The sequence below is a fragment of the Lissotriton vulgaris genome, chromosome 5 (genome assembly GCF_964263255.1).
Source record: "Lissotriton vulgaris chromosome 5, aLisVul1.2, whole genome shotgun sequence".
In the NCBI taxonomy this organism is placed as follows: domain Eukaryota; kingdom Metazoa; phylum Chordata; class Amphibia; order Caudata; family Salamandridae; genus Lissotriton; species Lissotriton vulgaris.
Window position 1 is genome coordinate 1,743,791,165 of NC_141693.1, and position 26,505 is coordinate 1,743,817,669.

Consider the following 26,505-nt stretch of genomic DNA (forward strand, 5'->3'; position numbering starts at 1 on the left):
TATCTCTACACACAAAGACAAGAAAAGCGCCGACGCGCGTTTCGGACAAGTGCCAAAAAGGCTTCCTTCATCGGGGCGCACTTGGGATATTGAACTGGCAGACAATGAGCATAATGTCTGTACAACGGTCCTGGGAAGCGGTCCTAGAAACAGCACAACTGTGGGTAGGTGTTCTCAAAAGTTTGCTGACCGACAAACCCGTTCGCCGGAGTGGGAAGGAGTCCCACGCTCATCTCTATCCAGGAACCCACTTAACCGTTTACCGCCGAGCCGCTTCAGACCCCCTCATCACTGGGTCGGAAATGGTCTAATATCCTGAGGCTCTCCGTTTATTCATCGCTTATGAAGCATTGCTCATTCCTCTTGCGACGAGGTCACTATTTATCAACCCTGACTCCGGTGCTACCACTTGTAATTCTTCAGCGTCTGTTTACTGTCAGCGTTTATTATTACTTTTGAGAACACCTACCCACAGTTGTGCTGTTTCTAGGACCGCTTCCCAGGACCGTTGTACAGACATTATGCTCATTGTCTGCCAGTTCAATATCCCAAGTGCGCCCCGATGAAGGAAGCCTTTTTGGCACTTGTCCGAAACGCGCGTCGGCGCTTTTCTTGTCTTTGTGTGTAGAGATATGGATGTGAATGTCTGTGTATGAATTGGACTGTATAAAAGGGATGTTTGAATGTATGAGTGGATCTATTTGGTAACCCCCCCTTCTTTTTATAGTATCACTGCGTGTCCTAGGTTTTAGAATGTGTCTGCACGTTCTTGATTATGTAAATTCCTTCTAAATGTTTTTTACTGCTTAAATGGAATTATCTAAAAATCATGTCAATAGCTATATTTATATGAAAAAAATAAAAATTAAAAACCTTTTCGAATAAATTTATTCTCGTTGTGGTGTGTGGGTTAAACTGTTTATGTGAATTGAATTTTATTTCCTAAGGGAACACCCTTTCATGTTCTTTCCTCTTGTTCTCGCCCTGGCGGGTTGTTCCCTCATTGTAGCTTTGTCTTAGATTCAGGGTCCCTCTTCTGTTTTACAATCCATCGCCAGTGCAAACAAGAGGGGGGAAAGGGAGCACCCCTGTCTCGTGCTCCTGCCCACCGGGTAAGCCGCAGACACCAAACCACCCAAGCGTACTCGCGCCGTCGCCGAGGAATATAGAACCTTCGTCCACCGGCGGAACCCTTCACCTATGCCAAACCTCTCCATCACTCCATCCAGAAAAACCCACTCCAGACTGTCGAACGCCTTCTCAATGTCCACTGATAGGACCGCCTGGGACCCACCCTCATCCAGGGCAGCGTCCATAATCCCAACCAGTCTCCGGATATTCGACGCCGTGCTCCTCGTGGGGATAAACCCCGCCTGATCCCTGTGCACCAGGCCAGTCATGTGTGGCGCTAGCCTGGTGGCCAGAATCCGGCTCAGGATCTTGTAGTCCAACGTTAACATGGACAACGGGCGATAGGACCTCACATCCGTCGCATCCCTGCCGGGTTTTAGGAGCGGCACGATCAAAGCTTCCCTCATGGACCCGGGCAAACCCCCTGACTCATAGGCCTCTGTGTACACCACTAGCAGTCTGGGTGCCAAGCTATCTACAAACTGCTGGTAGAACTCTATTGGTAACCCATCCACTCCGGGTGTTTTATTCCGAGCCATATGTGTAATGGCTGCCCTTATTTCAGTAAGCGTGATCGGCCCGCCCAGCTCTTTCGCGTCCTCCTCGTCCAGGACCGGAAGCTGCCTCGCCTCTAGGTACTCCACAATGTCCTGGGCCTCCACTCCCAACTGACTCCGGTACAATTCCTCATAGTACACTCGAAAGCACTCCAACACTGCTGCCTGAGAATATACCGTCTCCCCCAGTGCGGTATTGATGCTAAGGACCGGGCAGCCTCTAGTTTCAGGGTTAGCAAGTCTGGCCAGGAGCGTGCCCACCTTATCCCGTTCCGCATGCGCTCTAATGGCGTATTGCTTATAGTCGTAGCCCCGCAACCGTTCTGTTTCAGTAGCGACTATCTCCTTCGCCTCCAGCAACTGGGCCTGCAAGTCCGGTCTGGCCGGGTTGCGCCGCTCCAAATCTCTTAGTTTCTCTTCCGCTTTCGCAAGTGCATTCAACACAGTCGTACAGACATTCGAAAACCGACCCAGGCACACCCCTCTCACCACCACTTTCATCGCATCCCACTCAGTGGACCTACACGAGGCAGTACCCTCGTTCTCGCCGAAATAATTATCGATGCCCTGTTGGACAGCTGCACTAAACACCGGGTCCTCCAAGGTGTCTGGCCAGAGCCGCCATGTTGGAATCGCCGAGCGCTCCCGTTGCCACTGGACATGTACTAGTAGGGGATTATGGTCCGATATGGTTCTAGCTAGGTATTCCGTGTGCGAGATCAATGGAGCCAGGGATCCGCCACAGAGCACCGAATCTATCCTCACGTGTAACGCATGGAGAGCTGAGTAAAAGGAATAGTCCCTAGTGTCCCTGTGCTGTTCCCGCCACACATCCAGCAACCCCCACCTGTCCTGCCAATCCTTCCTGTGCATGGCTAACTTGCGTACCGGGGAATCAACAAGGGGAGGGTGAGACCTGTCCAAGACCACATCCGTAATTGAGTTAAAATCCCCCCCCAGTATCACCGGGCCCGCTAGGAAAGAGGCCAAGGACCCGGAAAGGCCATCGAAAAATCGGGCCTGCTCAGCATTTGGCGCATACACACAGCAGAGTACCACATCCCTACCATGCAACCGTCCTTCCACCGCCACAAACCTGCCCTCAGGATCCACCACTTGGTTCAGCACCTGAAACGGTATCCCCGCTCTCACCCAAATCAATACCCCCTGGCGTACGCTGAGTAAGTGGTGCCGAACACCTGGCCCCTCCATCTTTTCTGCAACGCAGCACATTCTTTTTTTGTCAGATGGGTCTCCTGCAACATAGCTGTCTGGACCCCCCTCCGCACCAGATATGCGTGCACCTTATGGCGCTTGATCATGGTTCGTAGCCCCCGGACATTCCACGTTAGGCATTTTAAGCTAGGTAACGTCCCCATACCAACAGAGAACAGTCCAGGTCAAACAGTGCCAGTTCACATCCCCACCAAAGCAGTTGCCCCCCCCGAAACGAACTCTGAAAAGAAAAACACCCCAAACCCCACTCCCCAGGACAGAGCCTACAAACCCAGTGTCAGCCCCGATCCAAACCTTGAACCAACCACGCATTGTCCTAACCTGTGGTCGCCACCACAGATGGCCTTAAGGGCCCTGAGGGGGTGAGTTATCTCCGACCCCAGCTAGCGGAGCCCACACCCCGCGCTCCCATCCCATCCTGCCAACGCTGCACCCTACCCGGCAACCCCCCCATCGCCAACAGGATACCGCCCTACCAGCAGAGCTTGACCAAGTCCCAACATAGCCTCAACCGTGGAATATCCCATCAGAAGTCTGAGGGGTCACCACCGGCCCCTTGGAGCTCTCCGCTTCCGAAAGGTCCTCTCCCGTCCTGCTGCCTTCGCCGCCAGAGTCCGTCTCAGCCAGTTCACTTCCTTGCTGCGACCTCGTGATGGCCGCCGTCGCTGCTAGCGCGTCCCTCTTGTCCGCCGCCATTTGGGCCTCCCGTTTCTCCCGCTGGCGCCTATTGCGGGACCGGTTGCGTTGCGATTGTCTGACCTGAGGCGGTTTAGGCCGATCTCGCCTACTCTTGTGAGACCTGTCCGTCCCCGCTCTGTAGGACTCCAGCCACTGCCATGCTTCCTCCGGAGTCTGAAAGAAGTGCGTGGTCTCATCCGCAGCTTGGCCGGGAAGAGCAAGGAGTATTGAATGCCCTCCTCTCGCAGCTCCTTCTTCACCGCCAGGAACAATGCTCTATTTTTTTGGACCGCCTGGGTGTAGTCCGGGAATATTGTAACCCTGCTGTTCTCCACCTCAAACGGGCCCGATGACCGAGCCCTCTGGATGAGGAGGTCCCGGTCCTTATAATGGAGGAGCCGCACCACCATCGGCCGTGGGGGGCGGCCAAGCCCCGGCGGGCGAGCCGGCACCCTGTGTGCTCGTTCCAGGGTAAAGAAAGGAGTAAGCCCCTCCGGTGCCACCACAGTTCGGAACCAGTCCTCCATGTAGGCCACCGCGTCCTACCCCTCAATTCGTTCCGGCAGGCCTACGACCCGCACGTTATTCCTCCTAGTGCGGCCTTCGGCATCCTCCGCACGACGCTCCAGCGAATCCAACCGGGCTAGGATGTCCGTGATTTTATGCTCTGCGGTCACCACTGACGGTTTCAGGTCCAATAGTAGCTGATCATGGTCCTTGACCTTATCCGCCAGTTTCGCATGGTCCGCTCGCAATAGCCCCAGCCCCGTGGCTACTTGGGCAATGTCCTGCTGCAACGCCTCCTTAGTCGAGGTGATTGCGTCCAGTATAGCATCCAGGCGCCGATTCAGTCGTTGCTCCTGGTCCAGCACCGGCGGAGGGGTCTCGCCCACCTGGGACAGCGCAGCCAGGTCTCCCAGTCCGTGCTCCGTGACCACCGGTCCTCCCGTAGCCGCCATCTTAGGGTACTGCGTCACAGGCCAAGAAACCCGCCTGGTCCCAGCACTTCTGGGACAGCGCAAACCTCCCAATATCGAACAGGATCAATTGCCACCGCCGATGTCGCAGCTCCAAGGGCCAAGTGGGTTAGCACTGTCCGATCAGCTCCCTCCGGTGTCCGGAGGAGGGATAGCAGCCAGCTATTATCCCCGATGTCCGAGCGGCGCCGGGGTCCCTGTACCCCGAACTTCAGGACTGTCGCCACAGTCCCCTCAGCATCTATCGCACGGCTGCAGGACCACCCACCAGTCGGTGCCAAAGCTGCTCAATGTCGATGTCCGGAGCCTCCGGTCCGCTCCGCCGCCATTTTCTTCTCACTCTCGGCGACACCTCGGTCGTCTTTCATCAGGGTCTCCTCGGGGCCAGCGGTCCCCCAGCCACCTCTTATCGATGCCCAGAGGTCCCCCTATACTTCGTAGGGCAGGAGTGTCGACCACGGGTCGCCCAGGGTGCAAAAATCAGGAGAATTAGTGGGATTCCGCGCGGAGCTGCGAGCTCACGCCGCCATCCCGATCGGCGTCCAAGCCACGCCCCCAAGTGTAATATTGTTCTTTAGCACACTTCTCAGTCAGTCTGGTATATGTTTAAGGCATGGCTGCTCCAGCCCTCCCAGCGCAACTGACTTGTTTAATGCCACAGATGCAACAATTATTAGCAGGGACTCCATATACATTCTCAGTAGGACTGCTGCATTTTTAACAGCCCAGGAGCAGCTCATAGCACAGGAACGGATGTACAAGTAAGAGCACAATACCAGCTACACAGAATAGTGCTTAGCTTTCCTTTTACCAGCCAAATGCATTCTGGGAGTTGTCGTCCTGTTTCATTTCAACTATAACAGATGTACTAATGCACCCTAAAAGGTAAAGGCAAGCCCAGGGCAAAGCTCTGGAATCGCTGATGATATGGTGTCATCTGGAAAGAATAGTATGGAAGACAACACTTCTTGCAGGAGAACTGATATACATGTAAATGTACAGCAGCAGATGCACGTGGAAGAAGGAACTGTTATTGATCTCAATACGACTGCAACTTTCTGTTGAAGGAGCGAAATAACTCAGAAACACATGTCCAGGAATGCATCAAGCATTGGCTGTGCAAACACATATGTTAAAACACATCTAACAACAGGAATTGCATCTGCCATAATGTTTTGCGGTAAGTAATGCTGACCTGCAGTGTGCCCCTGCACCCCCTACCGTTTTGAAAATTGGACCAACAATGACATGCAAAAGAAAGGCCTGAACTGGGACCCGGAGTAGCAGGGACCCGGAATAGCTGCTGACGTGATGCCATCTAAGAAGGAAAGCAGCTCCCAGAGTTGCCAGGTTGGGCTATTTCCCACACAGATGGGTGCCATTTTTCCCATTTGTGAGAGGAATAAAAAATCACCTCGCAAGGGAGAGATGTTTAGGCTGGGTTGTGCTCTGTGTGCGTGTTGTTTGGTGCCTTATGAATGTCTGATTGTATGGTGCACTCAGTGTGCGCACAGTCTCCTGAGCATAGCCAATTGCTGCTATGCTCATTGTGAGTGCCTGCCGTAGGCAGGCTGTAGCCCCCTCTCCCATCCCACACTCTGAGGCAGTAGCAGGCTAACACGGGCACACACACAGTCATGACAGAAGGAGTTACATTAAGGCGCAATGGCAATCTGTGCGCCTAAACTTTACTACTTGTGTCACTGGGGACAGCATCCTCCGGTGGTGTTCTGTCGCAAGGCTGTCATTCTAATTCAGGTGCCAATGATGGCCCCATTTGTAGAGAATTGCCCCGCATGTCCAGTGTGTGCACGTGCTCCAGTGAGCGGGGTGAATGGTGCTAAGACTAGAGTCAAGCCTGGCTGCGACTGGGTCTGAAAGAGAAAGTCTCCTCTTCTGCGCTTTCATGTCACACGTCTGGCCTGATGCCCAGCCTGAGATGAAAGATTACTAATAATGACAAAATAAATCTGTTGGTTAATGTACCCAATTCAGACATCTATGTTTTGTCTAATCAAAGGTTTGACTCATTATAACGTAGCACAGAGGGTTAATGTGCCTGCTGCAAAGCACACTTCTTTTGTTGCTTCAAGTTTTTAAGTTACCGACCTTGTAACATTACTCCTGAAAGTTCATAAATCACCCAGTGCAGTGAAAACAAGATCCCCACAAGGCACGGGAATTCCTCACGGTGTTGTGCGTGTAACCTGACCCACGAGGAGAGGACTGCAACTGCCAGCCTGCACGCCCCTGCAAGCAAAAGGCTGTGAGAGTGACCATTTGGTAAACAAGACAGAGGGAATTGCTGTGGGGAGGGGGGAGGAGAAATGCGACACAGCCGCAGCAGGGGGCGGAGTGGGGAGAGCGGCGATGGGGGAGAGACACGGCCGTAGTGTGAAGCAGCAGGGCCCTTTGAAGCGAAGCTATGCTTCACTTCAAAGGTGTGGGAGGAGTGCTGCTGGGGAACAGATGGCGATTTGATGATGTGCATGCGCATTTTAGGTCAATGCGCTTGCGCATTGACCTAAAAGCGCACAGGCACAGCATCAAATCGCCAGTCAATCGCCAGTCTAGGAAAACCTTATTTAAGCCCCTATAGTCTCGCTCAATGCGCATGCGCATTGAGAGGCGAGACCTAAACACTGTATGGTCCAGGTAAACAATTGGATGAGTAGAAACAAATTACAACTAAATGGCAGCAAGACTGAGATCATCCTGTTTGGTAGAGCAGAGGAATTCTGGGCACAAGACTGGTGGCCTCTGGAATTAGGCTCTTGTCCTTCCCCAAAGCTAGCAGTACCCAACCTGGTTATTACCATCAACAGTACATTGTCCATGAAAATTCATGTTAACCAGGTTCTTGGTGTCTGCTTTGGGATCATGCAGAATCTGAAGAATCTTCTAGTGGCTACCCATTGAAGCAAGGAAACCTTTGGTGCAGTGTCTTGATATCAGCCGACTTGACTATGGGAATGCCTTGCTCGTGGCACTCGATGAAGATCTGCTTTCCAAACTTCAGATTCTTCAAAATACTGCAGCCAGACTCATTCTTAACCTTCCCTCTAGATCCCCCTCCACCCCAAACCTCAAAACTCTCCATTGGCTGCTGGTTCGACAAAGAGGCCATTTTAAAATCTTATATCTCACACGTAGGACAATGTATAACACAGGCACAAAATACCTAGCAAAAAAACTTCAATGGTGCATGCATGGAAGAGCCTTAAGGTCCGGTACCAAATCGTACCTTGTTCAGCCTCACATTCGCACTTCTCGTAATGGTGGCCGATCATTTTCTTATTTGGCCCCTATACTATGGAATAAACTACCATTACACCTCTTGTCCATAGTCGACCACAGATGCTTTCGCAGAGAGCTGAAAACTCGGCTTTTCCCTCAGTAAGCTCGCTTTCAGTGTTCCTGTTGCTGTCCGCATTGCTGTTGTTGTTGCCCAGCGCCATGAGACCTCCCAGTGAGATGTGCGCTTAAGAAGAACATTTGACATTGACATTGACAAAACATTGGTTCATAGACATCCTAAACCTCTTACATCAGAAACTAGCCAAGCTTATGCCTCACCACTAATTTACGACGATGGAGAAGAGGAAAGTAATACACCTCAAACCTGAGCCCTGCAATGCAGCTCTTAAATGCAGAAATCTTGACCACTTGGGTGTAGCTGAGACATAATGAATACCCTGAGAGTAGCCTCCACCAAAAAATCCAACGTTATGAAATGTAAACGTTCTATGTCTTGTTGCGGAGCCAAAGTTTACATCTGTTTACAGTGCCAGCTCGTCTATATTTTGCACAGCTGGCAGAATCAAGACTCAGCAATCATTTTTAAAGGCTCACTGAGTTGCAATCCACTGTTCTGCGAGAGTTCTAAGAAAGTGATAAAGGCATTTTTATTTTGAGACAGAATAACTATGAGTTCATTAAATTATAGTTTTTTCCTGCAGCACTGATCTCCTCAACCTCCGAGCTAAACGCTTTAACATCAGAACTCATGGGACATCCGGTTGATGCTATGCACATGGCTGAGCTGAAAGATGTTTCCCAAAAGACAGTCTTCAATATGACACTAACATCAGCCAGATGTGTTGGTGAACTTGGAAGCTCTTACTAACATGGGACTATCTATTAGGTTCTCAATAGATAATGTCGCTCTTTGAACAAATCCTAAATGTATTCCTTAAGAGCAGTTTGAGTTTCTCATATATCAGACAATTTTACTTCAAATATTTTTTCAAAATATTTAAACTTCTTGAGAGAAATCACTCCCTACCTTTAGTTCCAAAAATCACTTTATCTTTATAGACAGAACAAATGACTTTTGGAAAACAGACCATCTATTTATAGCATGTGAAAGTCCATGCCAGGGATATCCAGATGGATTACATCCTACTTTGCACTCTTTCCCAGGCTAGCAGAGCATGTGCCAGACAGACTGCACATTGTACACAGAGAACAGCGTAATCACAGCCCTGCTTGCAAGGTTCGCTACAATATATTTGCAAGGAAGCAATGCCATGAAATCAACGCCTGGGGAGAAGCTAGGGTGGAAAGACAGTGTTGCAGAGCCTGTTTTAATAATGTAAGCCTCCCCCTGTATATTTGTCTATGCATACTGCTGCTTGTGACTCGATTCGAAGAATTAGAATCTCTTACGGATCACCTGATGGAGAAGAAACTTTTGCATAATAATTATAGTTCTCCATCATTAATATGAGATAACTATCTGGTGTAAACTTATTTGCATGTGAAGACGGCTTTGGAGCTGAGTTTAAGATCTACCTATCCTGTTGGATAAGACAGAAACAACCGGAATGAAAGAATGAGCGGGATAGGTTATGTTACACTATTAAATGTAGCTCGTTTAACACTGTTAACTGCTATGTAAAATATGTAATATATATATATATATATATATATATATATATATATATATATATATATATATATATATATATATATTACATGGCGACCAATTATGATCCCTATTTACCAGTCCAACGGGAGCACCCGTTTACCGCAGAGTAAACTCATCTTAAATTTCTCAGCCTGTATTTACAATAATCATATATTACAGGGCCGTACTGCCACGTCTGGTGCAATCGTATACTCACTGCTTTGAGTGTGTGAGGGCCTATCCCCTTTGGGTCATTAATATTTAACGGGAGCTCCCGTGTTCGAGTTTTGTTCAAAATTCAAATTCAGTTTCAAATTACGTGATCCCTCACTACCCCTAAGAGCCAGTCACAGGCTTGCGGTCAGGTGGAGTTCTATTTGGTTTCATACCGAATCAAAGGTCCTTCTCTACACACACGCAATAGCGCAAACTACTGTAACCAGAATGCAATGCGCCCACATGTTGTGCAATGCGCGGCTGAGTGCGGGGAGACCAAATCCAAATCTTAATGTTGTGCAGCATCCTAAATTGCCGTAAATGTATGTCCCTGATACACTATGCAATGCAATCAATTGTATGACGTGTCACTATTTATGTATCGATTTCTGAAAAAATACGAGACATTGTGTGTTTTTTCTATGTTTATTATTGACATGGTAAAGGGGACTTAAATATGTGCAAAAACAAAATGGGGGCTACTTGAGAAAGGCTTAACGCCGAAACGCGTCGTCTTTAGTTTGTGCACAACAAAGTTTTTGTGCTGGACTTACCTGGTGTGCCGTGTCATTTCCTGGCGATACCTCTCACGGCTGTGAGCAGGAACGGAGGATAATATATATATATATATTCTGAGACTAATAATGGGAACTATGTAGGATATATATATTTACAGAGAATTAACCTTTTCCGTTTTTTGTAGTAATTGTGATAACTTCTTATTGCTTAATTTGTATTCTACAGAAAAATTGCAGAGTTAAACGTTCAATAAAATAAAGTTCAACGGAATTTGTTTGATGGGCCGGCTTTGAGAGGGTATTGGTATTAAGGCCCAATGTAGGTGGCCCTTTACCGTTCGGTAAACCCAAAATTCAATACATTTCAGGTTTACCGACCGTTATTGAGCCAATTTGTGATGTAGGGGAGGATTCGGTAAATAACGAATCGGTATTTACCGATTCGGTATTTACCGAATCATCATTTACCGATTCGGTATTTACAGAATCGGTTAATGACATGTAAGAAGCACTTTAAACAGTGCTCATGTGCTTTAAGGATTCGTTATTTACTACCAACTATTAGTTTGTGGTAAATAAGGAATACCTTTGAAAATGCAAATCAATGCATTTTCAACTGTGCCATGTGGCAGACATACATGCCCTTAGGGCATGTATGTGTGTCATATGTGCACACAAGAACTATTCAGGGGTGCAACAGGGTGTCAATGTGACACCCTGCCACCCTTGGAGCTTTCCCTATTTTACCGAATCGGTATTTACCGATTTGGTAATTGACATTCATTCCTATGGGCCTCCAGGCCCATAGGAATGAATGGCAATTACCGAATCGGCCTCCAGGCCCATAGGAATGAATGGCAATTACCGAATCGGTAAATACCGAATCGGTAATTACTGAATCTTAATGATTCGTAATTTTTATTGATTTTTTATCTACATAGCAATTACCGATTCGAAAAATACTGAATCGGTAAAATTCGATATTTTCGAATCGGTAAATTACAATTACCTACATGTAGCCCTAAGTCTTTTCTTTTGGAGCACTGTCAGTCTGGATCTGCCCCTTTTCTCCCAGCCTGCTGACATATGATGGGGCTGGTTGGGCACATTGCCATTCCTTTCAATTACAGGGAGTCTAAGAGTCCTTCCAATCCCAACCCACTCAAACATGGACTCTTTCAGTCGCCCCTGCTCCATTCATTTCTTCCGGACAGCTCACATCCGATTTGACCTTGTGGAAGTGGGAAAAAGTCAACCTGTCTATGGGCTACGAGGGAGAGGTAATAACTCTGCGTGCTTGTCGATTGCCAGTGAAGTCAGGCGCCTCTTCTTGCATCCCCACTGATTTTAATGTGAACCAGAAGGGGGGAAGAGTTTAACCTCATAACAGGTCAGGAGGAATGGGATGGTTAAAGAAAAATGCAGGTGTGCTTGGGAGCTCCACATCAGTTTGTGGTTTAAACACATAATGAATGTACACTCTTTTTTAAACAAAATAATATCAAACATCAAAAGGAAATTAAATTAAAAATAACCATGAAGGAACGTGTAATTTGCCCACCTTCTGAAACAGACACTAGGGTTGTATGTCAGAATTTTGAGATCACAAATATTAACCTACAAAATTCTGATTCAATATGGTGAATATTTATAGGTAATTATAGCTTTGTTTTTCTTAACTCCACTGTGTACATTGACTATATATATATATTCACTGAAAAAAACATAGGTTTCACACCAGTTATAGTTAGGAATTAGCATTTAAAAAACCTATTAAATTCACTAAAAAAACCATAGGTTTCACATCAGTTATAGTTAGCTGGAAATTTTACTGACATAAAACCATTGAAATTCCACGCTATAGTTAGTTGGACTCACTATAAGTTGCGCGTGTAATACACTGCTGATGACGTCACATATTACATCACTCATGACATGGTCAGTGACATCACTCATGACATCACTGATGACACCATCCAGTGAATGTGTGCCTTTCTGAAAAATAAATATTTTTTATATATGTATATGTAAAGGTAGATGGAAAAATAAATGTTTAAATAAGTGTGTAAATGGATGTTTTTTTTAAAAAAAAGTGATTGGTTAACTGGCTTATTAAGTGTATCTTAGTGAATACATATATTAACGAGTAATGTTTAAATATTTAAATATATGTATCAGTGTTTCACTTTGTGTATAAGTTGCTGCATGGGTTGGTGAGTAGCTACATGTGTGTGTATATAGATTATTAGATGTTTTTTTAGTATCAGTATGAGTGTCTGTATGGTTTGGTGGGAGTGTTACTTAGCACATAGATGCATCAATGACTGACTCACTGTTTGTATGTGTTTTGAAGACGGCATATGTGCAGGACTGTATGGGTGGATGAGTGTGTATATGCGTGTGTTAGTGAGTGAATGACTGTCTCATTAGTGTCTTTATCAGTAACTACATATGTTTTAATCTAGTATATGTGAGTATTGATGTATATGAGTGAGTATATGTGAGAGTGAGAGATTGAAAGAGTTCTTGTTTAAATAAGTATGTGTTTCTATAAGTGATTGTTTAAGAGAGTAAGTATGTGTAAGTTTCCTTAGAAGTAAGGTGGTAGTGTGTGTATAGCTGTATATGCAAATAAATGGATGTTCAATAGTTTATTTGCATGTGTGAGTATGTGTGTGAGTAACTTTTGGATGACTGTCGGTGTGTAACAGGATGTATAGGTGTATCACTACATATGATGAGTGTATATATATATGAGTGACTATATAGAACTGTTGGTGAATGAGTGAATGTGTATATAGATGGTGGAATTATTGAATTGGTTGTTGTAACTGGTATGGGTATCTCCATTTTAAAAAAAAAAAAATTTTTTTTTAATTAATTTATATTTTTCAATATGTGTTTCATGGGTTACATTACAGTGAAAGGAGGTCTGTCACTCTGTCACAAGGATGATGTCATAAGTGATGTCATGAGTGATGTCACTGACCATGTCATGAGTGATGTAATATGTGACGTCATCAGCAGTGCATTACACGCGCAAGTTATAGTGAGTCCAACTAACTATAACGTGGAATTTCAATGGTTTTATGTCAGTAAAATTTCCAGCTAACTATAACTGATGTGAAACCTATGTTTTTTTAGTGAATTTAATAGGTTTTTTAAATGCTAATTCCTAACTATAACTGGTGTGAAACCTATGTTTTTTTCAGTGAATTTCATAGGTTTTTAAATGCTAATTCCTAACTATAACTGGTCTGAAACCTATGGTTTTTTCAGTGAAGTTCATAGGTTTTTTTAATGCTAATTCCTAACTATAAGTCTCACTTTATAAGTAAGACTGTCAGCGCTCTAGTTGTTTAGAACACTCTGGTACATTCTGTCATTGGGCTATATTTTTTTTTTTGTCTCTGGTGGCCATCTTTGGGGTACATTGGGCTACATTGGGCTACATTTGGGCTACATTTTGGCTCTAACATATATGTAGCCCAATGTAGCACAATACATATTTGTTCAAAGTTAATTTTCGTAAAAACCACTTAAGAATAGGGCTACCAGTCCCTACAATTTTTCCCATTTTTTTTTTTTTGGAGCGCTCCCGGTGCGCGCCCCGGGGAGCGCCCCGAAGAGCGTACTTCTATAAAGCGCCCCGGGCGCGCTCCGGGGAGCGTCCCATAAGCGCCAATATCGCGAACGAAAACATGATCGTGACGTATCGTGTAGCCGCGTCCGCGTGATACGCACGGCGTAAGCGCACCCGGAAGTACTCGAGCGAATACGACCGCGTAATGTAAACATCCGACGCGCTTACGCGACGCGACCCGGAGTGCGACCCGGAGCGCGACCCGGGGCACGCCCCTGGGCGCGCCCGGGGGCGCGTAGCGTAAGCGCGTCGGGTCATGTGACCTGAAAATAGCACTTTTCATTGGTTCATAACAGTTTTGGTTTCATAATGATGAAGCCCCTAGTCTTGTGACCTGAAAATAACACTTCTCATTGGTTCAGGACAGTTTTTTTTTCCAAATGATGAAAGACCCCACCTTTTTTCCTTATTCTGACTTTGTCCTTTGACTGAGGAAGACCTGTTTGTACCTCTCTGTACCTTTTTGATCTTTATAATGGCTTCAGTAGCAGCAGCAGCTGGTGCATCTGCCCCACCACCACCACCACAACAACCAAGAGGACCAGTTAAAGATTACATTGGTGGTCAACAAGAGGAGGAGGAAGAGGAAGAGGAGGATGATGAAAGATGGCTGCCTGAACAAAATACCCCATACAAGCCCAAGTCACACATTGTATGGGAGTTTTTTCACTCCCAGAGGGCAAGAAAAAAGTGAATGCGGCCAAGGTAACTTGCCTAATCTGTAAGGAAGAACTCTCAAGGGGCAACCCAAACAAAAAATATTCCTTTGGTAACTATACCATTGTTAAAAAGGGTTCCAAAGACAACTGGTAACCAAAGACCCTTTTATGTTGCCCGGCGGTATCGCCTCTATGACCCACCAATATTAATCAATGAAGAAGCAGGCGCTGGAGACTGGAAGGCGGGAAACGAGGATTTTATTCTCTCCGGAGGAGAACACATCAATTCAGACAGCAAGTATCGTCACGAGGTGCTCTAACCACATCTCTGAGGCCTGGCCTCTTATACTGGAGTTTTATGACCTTTATTACACATAACACATTCTCGCAATACTTTAGTACTAGAAAGAACATCCTCGGAATCTCCCCTTCAGACCCGTTCCCACATACATTTACAGTTGGATTCCCCACCCCGGTCACAACAGGTGATGGTTGTCGCACAGCAGGGCATTCCGCCGATTCACGGAATGCATGGGGTTGATCGGATCTCATGGGGTGGGGGCTTTGATCGGTTCGGGGGTCTTTTGATGGGGAGGGGAAGCTTCCTACTGTACGGGGTAATAAACAGTATCCGCAGAGCCAGGTGGCGGCCTGGGAACAGGGAAGACAAACGGGGACACAGGAAAAGGGGTTTGCATCAAAAAGGGTTTGAGGCCACGAAAGGAACGAGGGGAGGTGTCGCGCTGGGAACAGGATGGGATTCTGTGGTGAAGCTGCGCTGAAGAGGGGTTTATGACCCAAGGCATGAGAGAGCGGGGGTTTGTCAGTGTGCGGGGAAATGCTTGCGAGGTTAAGAGAGAGGGAGACGCGCTGGCTATCAGCGAGGGGCAGGGAGGCCATGGCATTCAAAATGGTTGCCGCTTACGCGCACGAATGGGCTTGAAAAGGGGCAAGATGGCGCAGATAATGTTCACCAAGATTGTATCAGTTTTTCACAGTCCTCCCTTTAACATTTCCAAGACATCTTGCTGGCCTATTTCCTATCAATACCTATACGCAGCGATCATAAGTAAGGGAGAGGGGACTTTAGGCGAAAGAACTGTACATAAACATCACATTATAGACATCATATCGAAAAAATTTCATCATCTAGTAAGCGGTTTCATTGTTAAGTTGGTTGCAGGAAAAATCATCGTAATGCAATATCAGACTAGAATTACGCAGTGAGGGCGTTGGGCACAGATCATAGAATAAGAACTGGTAAGTTATCCTATAAGTAAGTCCTTTTTGTATACGGCGGGTGCATAGTCAGTCCAACGGTGATTGGGAGAGAAAGGAGATACAGTAAAAAATGTCAGAGTTCTCGTTGTCCTTTGTCGTCTTCTGTCAGTACTGTTGAGCATCTGGATTACCTATCAACAGGAATGTTCATGTGGATTGAGTCGTTGGAGGTCTGCGGGCAGGGGTACTTTTTTGTTTTGTTTCGCCAGACCTCATAGGAGCAATGCGTTACGGTTTTGGAACAGGTGCACTTTCTTTTTGTAGCGCAGAGCATAGATTTGCAATAAAAATGTGATTGTTTCAGAATTGTGAGACCTGTTCGTGTCTCGAGTCTCTGTGGTGGGCATTTCCTGTTGCTTCCATCATTTTCAGGGTGTTTGGTAGCGGGCAGAACCACAGACTTTGTTTATCTTTTCTTCGGGGGCGACCCTTGGTGGAGTTCTAGGTCACCGTTCTGGGGTTTAACATAGTTCGTGGTCTATTTAGTCGGAGCTCCCTCCCTTCTGACGCAGGGAGTACTCTTCTCTGGGTAGCTCAGTAGGATTTGGAGGAACTTGGGAGTTCGGATGGAAAGGTGCGGGTGTGAACAGTCCTTATGGTAGGTCGGAGGAGGAGGGGATGGAGCAAGGCCAAGTCGGGAACAGATCAGGGGGAGGCGGAGAGTTTGCGACAGGCGAGTCCGTAACCATGTTCAGAGAGCGGGGGCTTTTGGCACACGTTGATCATATAGCAGGGGCTTCAGGTCAGTCCTTTCCTTAGCTTTGTCTGAAACCATGCCCCGTCCGGCGTCTCCTTACTGCTGTGGTCTCGCCTCGGCCTCCGTTGCTGATGTTCCACAATCCGTTGTCAGGCCGCGTGCTCCCACATCCGGTCTCTTTCTCCTCCGACAAGCCCTTAAATGAGTTTTGAAAAGACAGTCTTTAGAGATATTGCAGAAGAAGGTAATTACATAAGTCTATTTTCTCTCCCAACACCAAGCAACTGGGGTAAGCACTCGCTACATTGGAGATTCTTGCGGCTAGCGTATAAGCAATTGATGATGGGTTTGCTGGATTCCTTACAACTTCCTTTTGTGGCTAATTCTTTGGCGCTTTGATGGTTATTACGTTCATTTGTAATAGGTACGAGGTCTGGTACTCATTTATTGCATAAGTCTATTATAGTAGATGTCAGTTCTTCTGGTAGAGACCTATTTCCCTAGTACGAGTCTTGCAAGGCTAGGCTGGTCTTCAGGGCCTTGTATTTTACGAAAAAGTGTAACGTGCTATTCACCATAGTCTGATAGGCATGCATTACATAAAAACATTTTATTATCAACCAGGCTTACTGTAACAAGTTCTTTCGATTTTCAATCTAATTTTCAACTTTGCACACATCCTTCTAACTTTCTATATAAGTCCTCGCAACCTGGTTACTACAAAAACTCGGGAGGGGTGGTTTACAATAATTATTAAACTTATCCTCCGGGAAGGAGGGATCTTATGGAAAACGATTAGGAACACAGCGAATCGGAGCAAGGGGCGTTTTTCAAGCTCTCGTTCAGGGTGGCTGATACCAAACTGGGGGCATTTTGGGTAGATGGGGGTGTCTCGATTATTTCTTACAGCTTGGGGTACGGAGACAATTTGCAATGGGGATGGTCGCATTACCACAGACACATTTTATCATAGAGGCCACTGACAAATAGTTCCCTGAGGGTGGGTCAAATTTAGGGAACCTTAGTCGTCTTACCTGTCCCTTTCCTATCGGTCAATTTAATTTTCATCCATATTTTAGCAGAAAGGGAGAGGTAGTAACGTGGTGCCGATACAATTTTATTTAGGACAAATTTGTGCAAATACTTGTGGTATTTGGGGCCAATCAGGAGGCGCACCAGGTTCGCCAATTAGGTGCCAGTTGCTAGGAAGAGGGAAAGTGTGGAGGGATGGAAGAGTGAGTGAGAGAGAGAGAGAGAGAGAGTGAGAGAGAGTGAGAGAGAGAGAGAGAGAGAGAGACAATAGGCCAAACAGTACACGTGCGACATAGGGAATGACCGTGTATTGTTAGGGCTATTCAGCGCGTTACCTAACGTTTAGACGTTTCGGGTCTGTGTTAGGATGTAGAAAGCATGCAGTTTTGGGACAAAAGAGCATTAGATCAGGTAAAAAGGTCGTGAGAGCGTCTTTGTTGTGCCGTTTTGCAGCGCAAGTCCGTCTTCATGCATCGGGCGTGACGTGGTTCCAGATCCCTTACGATACTCTAATCGGGATTCTAATGTAACCTGCAGAAGGAGAAAGGAGGGAAAGGGGGAGGTGGGAGGACAACATTCGAACACATCAAATGTATGGGCACGAAAGTCTTTTACTTACTGCATACTCGTACTCATCTCTTCGGGATATAATCCCTTAGGGTTCTGGTTTCCTAAAGTCATGGGGGCAGGCAATGCGATAGGTTGTTCATGGGGAGGTTCGAGGATGGCATTAAGGATCGGGTGTAGAGAAACATTTTAAAAAAAGAATCAGGGGTGCCTAGCGTGAGGTACCCGGGTTTGTAGATGTATCCGGCCTTCGGGATCCCTAAATCATTCCCAAAGCTGTGATGTTCTAAGGCATATCAGTTCTCCGTTCAACCCTGTACCTTAATACCTTCGACCACCATATCCTTATATCAATTTATCAATTACACCGTTTTACTTTACCCATTCTCAGAGGTCAAGGTCCTTCTTCTTACGTCAGTTCCTGAGCTTAGTCGCATATCTTGGAGGCAGCGTATCATACCTTTGATTCGACCATCAACCCAGGGCCGAACAACCATTTCTCGGATAACCTTAAAAAAAGAGCAGAACAGTTGCGTACAGAAAAAAACCCTCCCACCGATACCCGTATTCACAAAAGTATGCGATGCCTATTCATAGCTTTTTAAAACCTTTATTTGTAGAATTATTCAGTACATAAAATGTGAGAGCGCAATTCATATTTTGGCTTGATATGTCGTCGATGGAAGCACATACAGTAGGGGGTTTTTGTAACACAAGAACATGTAAAAAGGTCTAATTAATTATTTGCAAGTAACCAAAAAACATTTCATTGCGTGACGAAGGAATCAGGGGCATTTCAGTTCATAAATGGAAACACAGTCGAGCTCATCGTAATCACATTTCCTAGATATATACCGTGGGTATGCATCATAAGCGACGTTATGTATCAGTTACAACAAATATCGAAAATAGATTGTTCATTGAAATCAACATTTTACGGAACCCTTCTTAAATGTTCGCCAAGTGAACCCTCCTCCCTTTAACATCGAGTGCGCAATGGTTCGTACATATATATATATATCTTAGTACATCAAGTTTCATTAGCTAAGGAACACCACGAGGCATTCGTTAGTTTCCATTGATACCAGCGCCATTTTGGGCGAGGCCGGTTTAGTCCGGAAGTAGCATCAGGGGCAAAATATCCCCGACAATTGGCGGTTTGGACCAGAGTCCCTTTCGGCAGTTCAAAAGAAAACTGTGTTAACAGAGGGGCTGGTGGTGTGGACCGTCAATCAAGAGAGGGAGGGAGTAGAGTCTTTCTTACCGGGTCATGTTGATGTTCAGCCGGAACTTACTCAAGTTCGTTAGCCCATAATGTTTCTGGGTGGTTCAGACGGAAGCTGATGCAGACACGAGAGCACCGCCATCTTGTTGCTGTGCCGTGGTTATTTCATTTGAGATCAATGCAACTGTTCCTCACCGGAAGCCTGAAGGGGCCGAGGGCTCTTGGGACTTTGGTAGAATCTTCAAAGTCGAGGGGATGTTTGTCGATGGTGGGGGCTTGCGCCCAGGTGGGCAAGTGCCCGAGTTGCAATTTCGGACAAAGTTACTCCAGCGGCCTAGACCCGTCTTTTCGAGGGCCCAGACGCCATTTTGAGACCCTGCGGCAGCCACCTTTGTCGTATCCATCAGGAGTGGAAGAAACTTCTCGTGATGGCGAAGGACAGAGCATCATGCTGCTGGAGCTGGACATTTTGGTTCGGGGCGCCAGGGTGCAGCAGTGGAGCCTTCATCTGGGGAGGTGAGGGAGGCTCACTCGTGCCGTCTCCTTCTCCCGGCGCATCCTACACCGTCCCTTGGAATCAGGGGCGCACATGATGACCACCCTACACCCCTGATTCCGACTCTTGGGGGACCACTGTACATCCGGTGCTCCGTAAATATGCCCGTCGGACATTGTATGTCCTGTACTATGCAAGTATACCAGCCGGGTCTTGTATGTCCTGTGCTGAGAAAATATACCAGGCGGGCGTTGTATGTCCTGTGTTGCGGAAATATACCAGGCGGGCATTGTAGGTCCTGTGCAGCGCAGGTATATGGCCGTCGTCCGGCTGGAGGACATCGGCGCCGGACCAGGGCAGGGAAGCCTCCTACCTGTGGAGGTGGAAGAGGCTCGTCCGCGTCGCCTCTTCCTCCCTGCCCACCCTGCATCCGTTCGACGGAGGAATTCGTGATGGCCGGACCAGGAGATACGAGGGAGGGGGTCATTTGCATCCGCCCCCTCCCTACTCGCGGCCCGGGGGACGCCATCCCTGGAAGGGCAGTATGGGAAGACCATTTCATTGCCTGCTTGGCGGGGCCTCCAGGACCTTCTCGCCAGCGTTCCCTTTTGGCTCATGGCTGTTGGCAGGCCCCGCCCCACACGTGCTATGTGTTTCGGATGGGCGGGACCATCGAACTGTTACATTTTGAGGACTTCCGGAGTGAGCATAACATGTTTTGTATTTTTCCTATTAGTCAAGTTTGCTTTTTAGAGAGTTCTACTAGTTATTCTATTTACTGTTGGTTGTGTGTTTTACCGTAATTAAATCCTAAGTTATATAATAGACGCTTGGCTTTCTTGAGTCTTTTCTCTAACGGGGGGTTGTTTACACTGACCTGCAGTTGTGTTTGTTTTTCAGAGTGGGGGAGCAACAGAGAGCAATCAGTCCCAGAACTCTAACATGTCGTTAAAATTGGCCTGACGAAATCTGTGCCACCGAGCATAATCAAACGGGGTGGTCCTGTCTGTTCTGTCTGCACTAGTCTGATTGGTTTTTATCTCACGTCTTTTTCCTTTCTGTCGGTCCGTCCTTTCTGTCAACCCTCCATTCTTACCTATGCTTTGCAGAGTCGGGCATTGGGCTTTCCAGTGTCCAAGACATTTACAGAAAGCACATTGGTTTTGTTTTAAATCTGTCCGTCCCGTGCGTAATGTCGGGGGATTACCTTCGGGTCGTTGTGTTCCGGGGTTGGCTTGTCGGCACATCCCTTTACACCGTTCGCTTTTCATGTCTACTCCTTGGGACTGTGCCATCGCTGGCCCTTCCCTTTGCCTACTGGACGTTTGGAGGGTTATCCGTCGTGTCCCCTCACCTTTTCTGAATTCGTCGCCTTCCCTTCGTTGCGTGGCTTCTTTGCGCCACATACCGAGGCTATCGAGCATATAGGTGTTGTTTCATTCCTACGAAGGGCTATTTCTACTGTTTCTATTTTGTCGAGATCAAAGGATCCTCTCAGTGGCCACTGTCTTTCTCGATCCCTTTTCGTATATTTATGCCACAGCTCACTATAGGCTATAGCAATTAATCCATGCTTCATGAACATGTCCTTATTAGGGGTGCCTTCCAGCGGAGCCGGATGGTTCATCTCTAATAAGCGGTCCGGGTTAAACAGGCTACTAACCAGTGGGGAGAAGACAGGCATGACGGATCACAATGGGATAATAGTCAGCACTACCTATCTTATCACTGCGCGCAAAGACTAGACAGAATATTTCTATTCTACGTTGTTTGCACGTAGTGAATACCTCATGAACCAATTCTGAGCAATCAATCAACGTTAGGTCAAAAATAAAAAATCAATATGGTCAATGGGGAGAATAAGTAGGCTCGCAAAGGTTCGCGTCACCTACCCTTTCACTATCTGTAAAGAGGGGACCTAATCTTCCCTGTTTTCAGACAGAGAATCTCCAGAAAACAATCTATAACAGTTAATCAATGGGGGGAAGGGGCAATTGTTCAGTGGGGGAGGAAGATAGGTCCGACGGGTGCGTACCTATCCTTCGCTGTTTATAAAGGGAGAGCCTGTTGTTTCTCCGTTTGTAGACAGTGAATCTCCAATAAATTAACAAAGAGTAATACTAGTTTTTTCTCAACAATTATCAATTACTTTCAATTATCTATCAATTTCGCAATTCGTCGTGTTTACACGACCTTACCCGGACCGCATGGACAGTTTCTCGTCTTCCGAATCCAGCGCCCGATCGTCCTCTTCTCTTCGTACTTCTCGTGGCACTCCTGAGGGTTCCCAGTCAGGACCGCAGATCACTCGAGAGAGGTCTGTTCGGAACCAGTGAAGTTCGGATGATCGGCTGTCAGACGAGGGTCTATCGGACAGGGTACCTTCCGATCGTTGCAGTCGTTCACTCTGTCGTCGGGACCTCTCCCACTGGATCCACGAGTCGCTGATGGGCCCCACGTTTGGGACGCCAATTGTTAAAAAGGGTTCCAAAGACAACTGGTAACCAAAGACCCTTTTATGTTGCCCGGCGGTATCGCCTCTATGACCCACCAATATTAATCAATGAAGAAGCAGGCGCTGGAGACTGGAAGGCGGGAAACGAGGATTTTATTCTCTCCGGAGGAGAACACATCAATTCAGACAGCAAGTATCGTCACGAGGTGCTCTAACCACATCTCTGAGGCCTGGCCTCTTATACTGGAGTTTTATGACCTTTATTACACATAACACATTCTCGCAATACTTTAGTACTAGAAAGAACATCCTCGGAATCTCCCCTTCAGACCCGTTCCCACATACATTTACAGTTGGATTCCCCACCCCGGTCACAACAGGTGATGGTTGTCGCACAGCAGGGCATTCCGCCGATTCACGGAATGCATGGGGTTGATCGGATCTCATGGGGTGGGGGCTTTGATCGGTTCGGGGGTCTTTTGATGGGGAGGGGAAGCTTCCTACTGTACGGGGTAATAAACAGTATCCGCAGAGCCAGGTGGCGGCCTGGGAACAGGGAAGACAAACGGGGACACAGGAAAAGGGGTTTGCATCAAAAAGGGTTTGAGGCCACGAAAGGAACGAGGGGAGGTGTCGCGCTGGGAACAGGATGGGATTCTGTGGTGAAGCTGCGCTGAAGAGGGGTTTATGACCCAAGGCATGAGAGAGCGGGGGTTTGTCAGTGTGCGGGGAAATGCTTGCGAGGTTAAGAGAGAGGGAGACGCGCTGGCTATCAGCGAGGGGCAGGGAGGCCATGGCATTCAAAATGGTTGCCGCTTACGCGCACGAATGGGCTTGAAAAGGGGCAAGATGGCGCAGATAATGTTCACCAAGATTGTATCAGTTTTTCACACCATGATTCGACATATGACCCGTAAGCACCCTAACAACTATTCTCGTGCAGAGCTCAGGGAACTGGCCAGTAACCTCCCCCAGTCTTCAAGGACCACCTCCCAAAGAAACGAACCCACTTCATCGGGACCAGAAACATCAGAGATGATGCCTTGCATTCAGCCACGATTTGCTGATTTTAAAATCACTTGTTCTGCATGTGGCAAGCTTATCGCCTATGGTGAAAAATGCGTAAGGCTCATCGTCCTTGCAGGTGATAATCACAAGTGCCCCAAAAAGAAGTAATTTTTTGGGTTTTTTGTTTTTTTTGCTCCAGTTGAGCCAGTTTCAATTCCCTTTTTTTTGTTTCTCCCCCTAAAAAAATACAAAAAAAATATAAAACTGTTTTGAAAAGCCAAAAAAAGTACAAAATGTTCAAAAAACAAAAAAAATATAAAACAACAAAAAGAAGAAAAAAAAGTTCTTTTTAGAACTACCTCCAATTTCTAAAAAAAGGCTTCATTTTTTAAAAACTCATCTTTTTTCCTCATAGTACGCTCCCCGGTCCGCTCCCCGGTGCGCGTACCGGGCGCTCCCCCCGCGCAAAACGAAAAAAAAAAATATTTTAAATGCCCGCGGGGCCGTTTTACAGCCCCCACATCAAACCTAGGGGGTCAAAGGGGGTCTATCCCTGACGCCTTATGGTCATTTCCCCCTTTGTTTTAGCCACCTCTTGTGTCTCGATTTTACCGAGACACAAGATGGCAGCCGCTCCGGACTGTTTCGAAGGTTTACAGACACCCGAGAGCCAATCAGCTTTCCGTGTGCACCTCACGTGGCGCGCCCGGAGCGCTCCCCGGGGCGCGTACCGGGGCGCTGCTATAGATATATATATTTTTTTTAACCTAAATTACTCAAAATCCACTGGAGCACATATCTTGAGACATAGCAAAGGCACATCGGGCTACCAGTCCCTACAATTTTGCCAAGTTTGGTGGAAATCCATTCAGCCGTTCGGGCTAAAAGTGAAATCGACCGCCCTATGGAAATTAACATGGGGAAACCGTGTTTTGGGACCCCCCTTTTATCTCGGCCCCCGCTTCACGAATCCCCCCCAAACTTTCAGGGAAGGACCGGAACGCCGCAAGGCCATTTTGAGGAAATTTTCAGTCAGATTCGTCAACCGGCGCCAAAGTTATTCCAAATAGAATTTCGAGATTTAACATTGAAAAAAATCCTAACTATAACTACCTACTGGCGACCGTCAGTATGTAATATATATATATATATATATATATATATATATATATATATATATATATATATATACATATTTATATATATATATAGTGTGTATATAAATTATCTACTGGCGGTCGCCAGTGGGTAGTTATAGTTAGTACCTATTTTCCAGAGGAAATCCGCAACATTCTATTTGGAGTAACTTTGGCGCTGGTTGATGAATCTTTGCAAAAAATTTTAAACTAATGGCCAGCTCCGTTCTGCTCTTTTCCTGAAAGTTTGGGGGTGATTGGTCAAGCGGGGGCCGAGAAAAAAGGGGGAACCCAAAATGTGTTTTCCCCATGCAATTTCCCATAGGTCATTTAGCCACAGCTACAGTCCGAACTGCTGAACGAAATTACACCAAATTTGCCAGAGATGTAGTCCTCAGTTCAGACTTGTGCCTTTTTCTTAAATGGTGTCAATCTGTTCAGTAGTTTTGTGAGAAAATTACAGTTAAAAGCATATATATATACCTATGGGCGCTGTGGATCCGCGGACTCCGAGCGCACCGTGAGTGTATGAAAAGCGCACCCTTTCGATCACACGCAGAATGCTAATTGGCTGTCAAGTGGTTGTCAACATTTGAAACCATGAACTGTTGGCAGCCATTTTGTGCCTCGGTAAAAGCGAGGCTGAAGAAGTGAACAAGCATTTGTAATGCAATAGGTCTCTCATTAGGAAAGTGTGAGCTATTGGTATTGTAAATGACAATTTTTTAAAATATGTGTTGGCTTTGAAAATATATAAATTAATATTCACAAAGCCAATAGCTTACACTTTCCTAATGCGAGTCCTATGGCTATGGCAATGCTTGTCGGTAGCAAGCAAGGACAGTGCTGTTGTGGTGCTGAGTGATGCTGTTGTTGTGCTGAGTGATGATGTGGTTGGGCTGAGTGATGTGGTGGTGTCCCAGAGTGATGTGGTGGTGTCCCAGAGTGATGTGGTGGTGTCCCAGAGTGATGTGGTGGTGTTCCTGAGTGATGTGGTGGTGTCTGTAAGTGATGTGGTGGTGTCTCAGAGTGATGTGGTGGTGCCCCTGAGTGATAACCCTGAGTGATGTGAAGGTGTCCCAGAGTGATCTGGTGGTGTCCCAGAGTGATGTGGTTGTGTACTATAGTGATGTGCTGGTGTCCTATAGTGGTGTGGTGGTGTCCTAGAGTGATGTGGTGGTGTCCTAGAGTGATGTGGTGGTGTCCTAGAGTGATGTGGTGGTGTCCTAGAGTGATATGGTGGTGTCCCTGAGTGATGTGGTGGTGTTGTGTGGCGTTCAGCAGTGTGAGGCGTTCAGCAGTGTGAGGCTTCAGCAGTGTGTGGCGTGCAGCAGTGTGTGGCATGCAGCAGTGTGTGGCGGGCAGCAGTGTGTGGCATGCGGCAGTGTGTGGCATGCGGCAGTGTGAGGCGTGCGGCAGTGTGAGGCATGCAGCAGTGTGAGGCATGCGACAGTGTGATGCATGCAGCAGTGTGTGGCATGCAGCAGTGTGAGGCGTGCAGCAGTGTGAGGCGTGCAGCAGTGTGCGGCGTGCAGCAGTGTGATGCGTGCAGCAGTGTGATGCGTGCAGTAGTGTGAGGCGTGCAGCATTGTGAGGCGTGAAGCAGTGTGAGGTGTGCAGCAGTGAGGTGTGCAGCAGTGTGAGTAATGCAACAGTGTGCAGCGTGCAGCAGTGTGAGGCGTGCAGCAGTATGCAGCGTGCAGCAGTGTGCAGCATGCAGCAGTGTGCAGCATGCAGCAGTGTGAGGCGTGAGGCGTGCAGCAGTGTAAGGCGTGCAGTGTGTGTGTGCAGCAGTGAGTAATGCAGCAGCATGCAGCAGTGTGCTGCGTGCAGCAGTGTGCTGCGTGCAGCAGTGTGATGCGTGCAGCAGTGTGAGGCGTGCAGCAGTGTGAGGTGTGCAGCAGTGTGAGGCATGCAGCAGTGTGCAGGTGTGCAGCAGTGTAAGTCGTGCAGCAGTGTGAGGCTTGTGGCAGAGTGAGTAATGCAGCAGTGTGCAGCGTGCAGCAGCGTGAGGCATGCAGCAGTATGCTGCGTGCAGCAGTTTGAGGCCTGCAGCAGTGTGCAGCATGCAGCAGTGTGCAGCC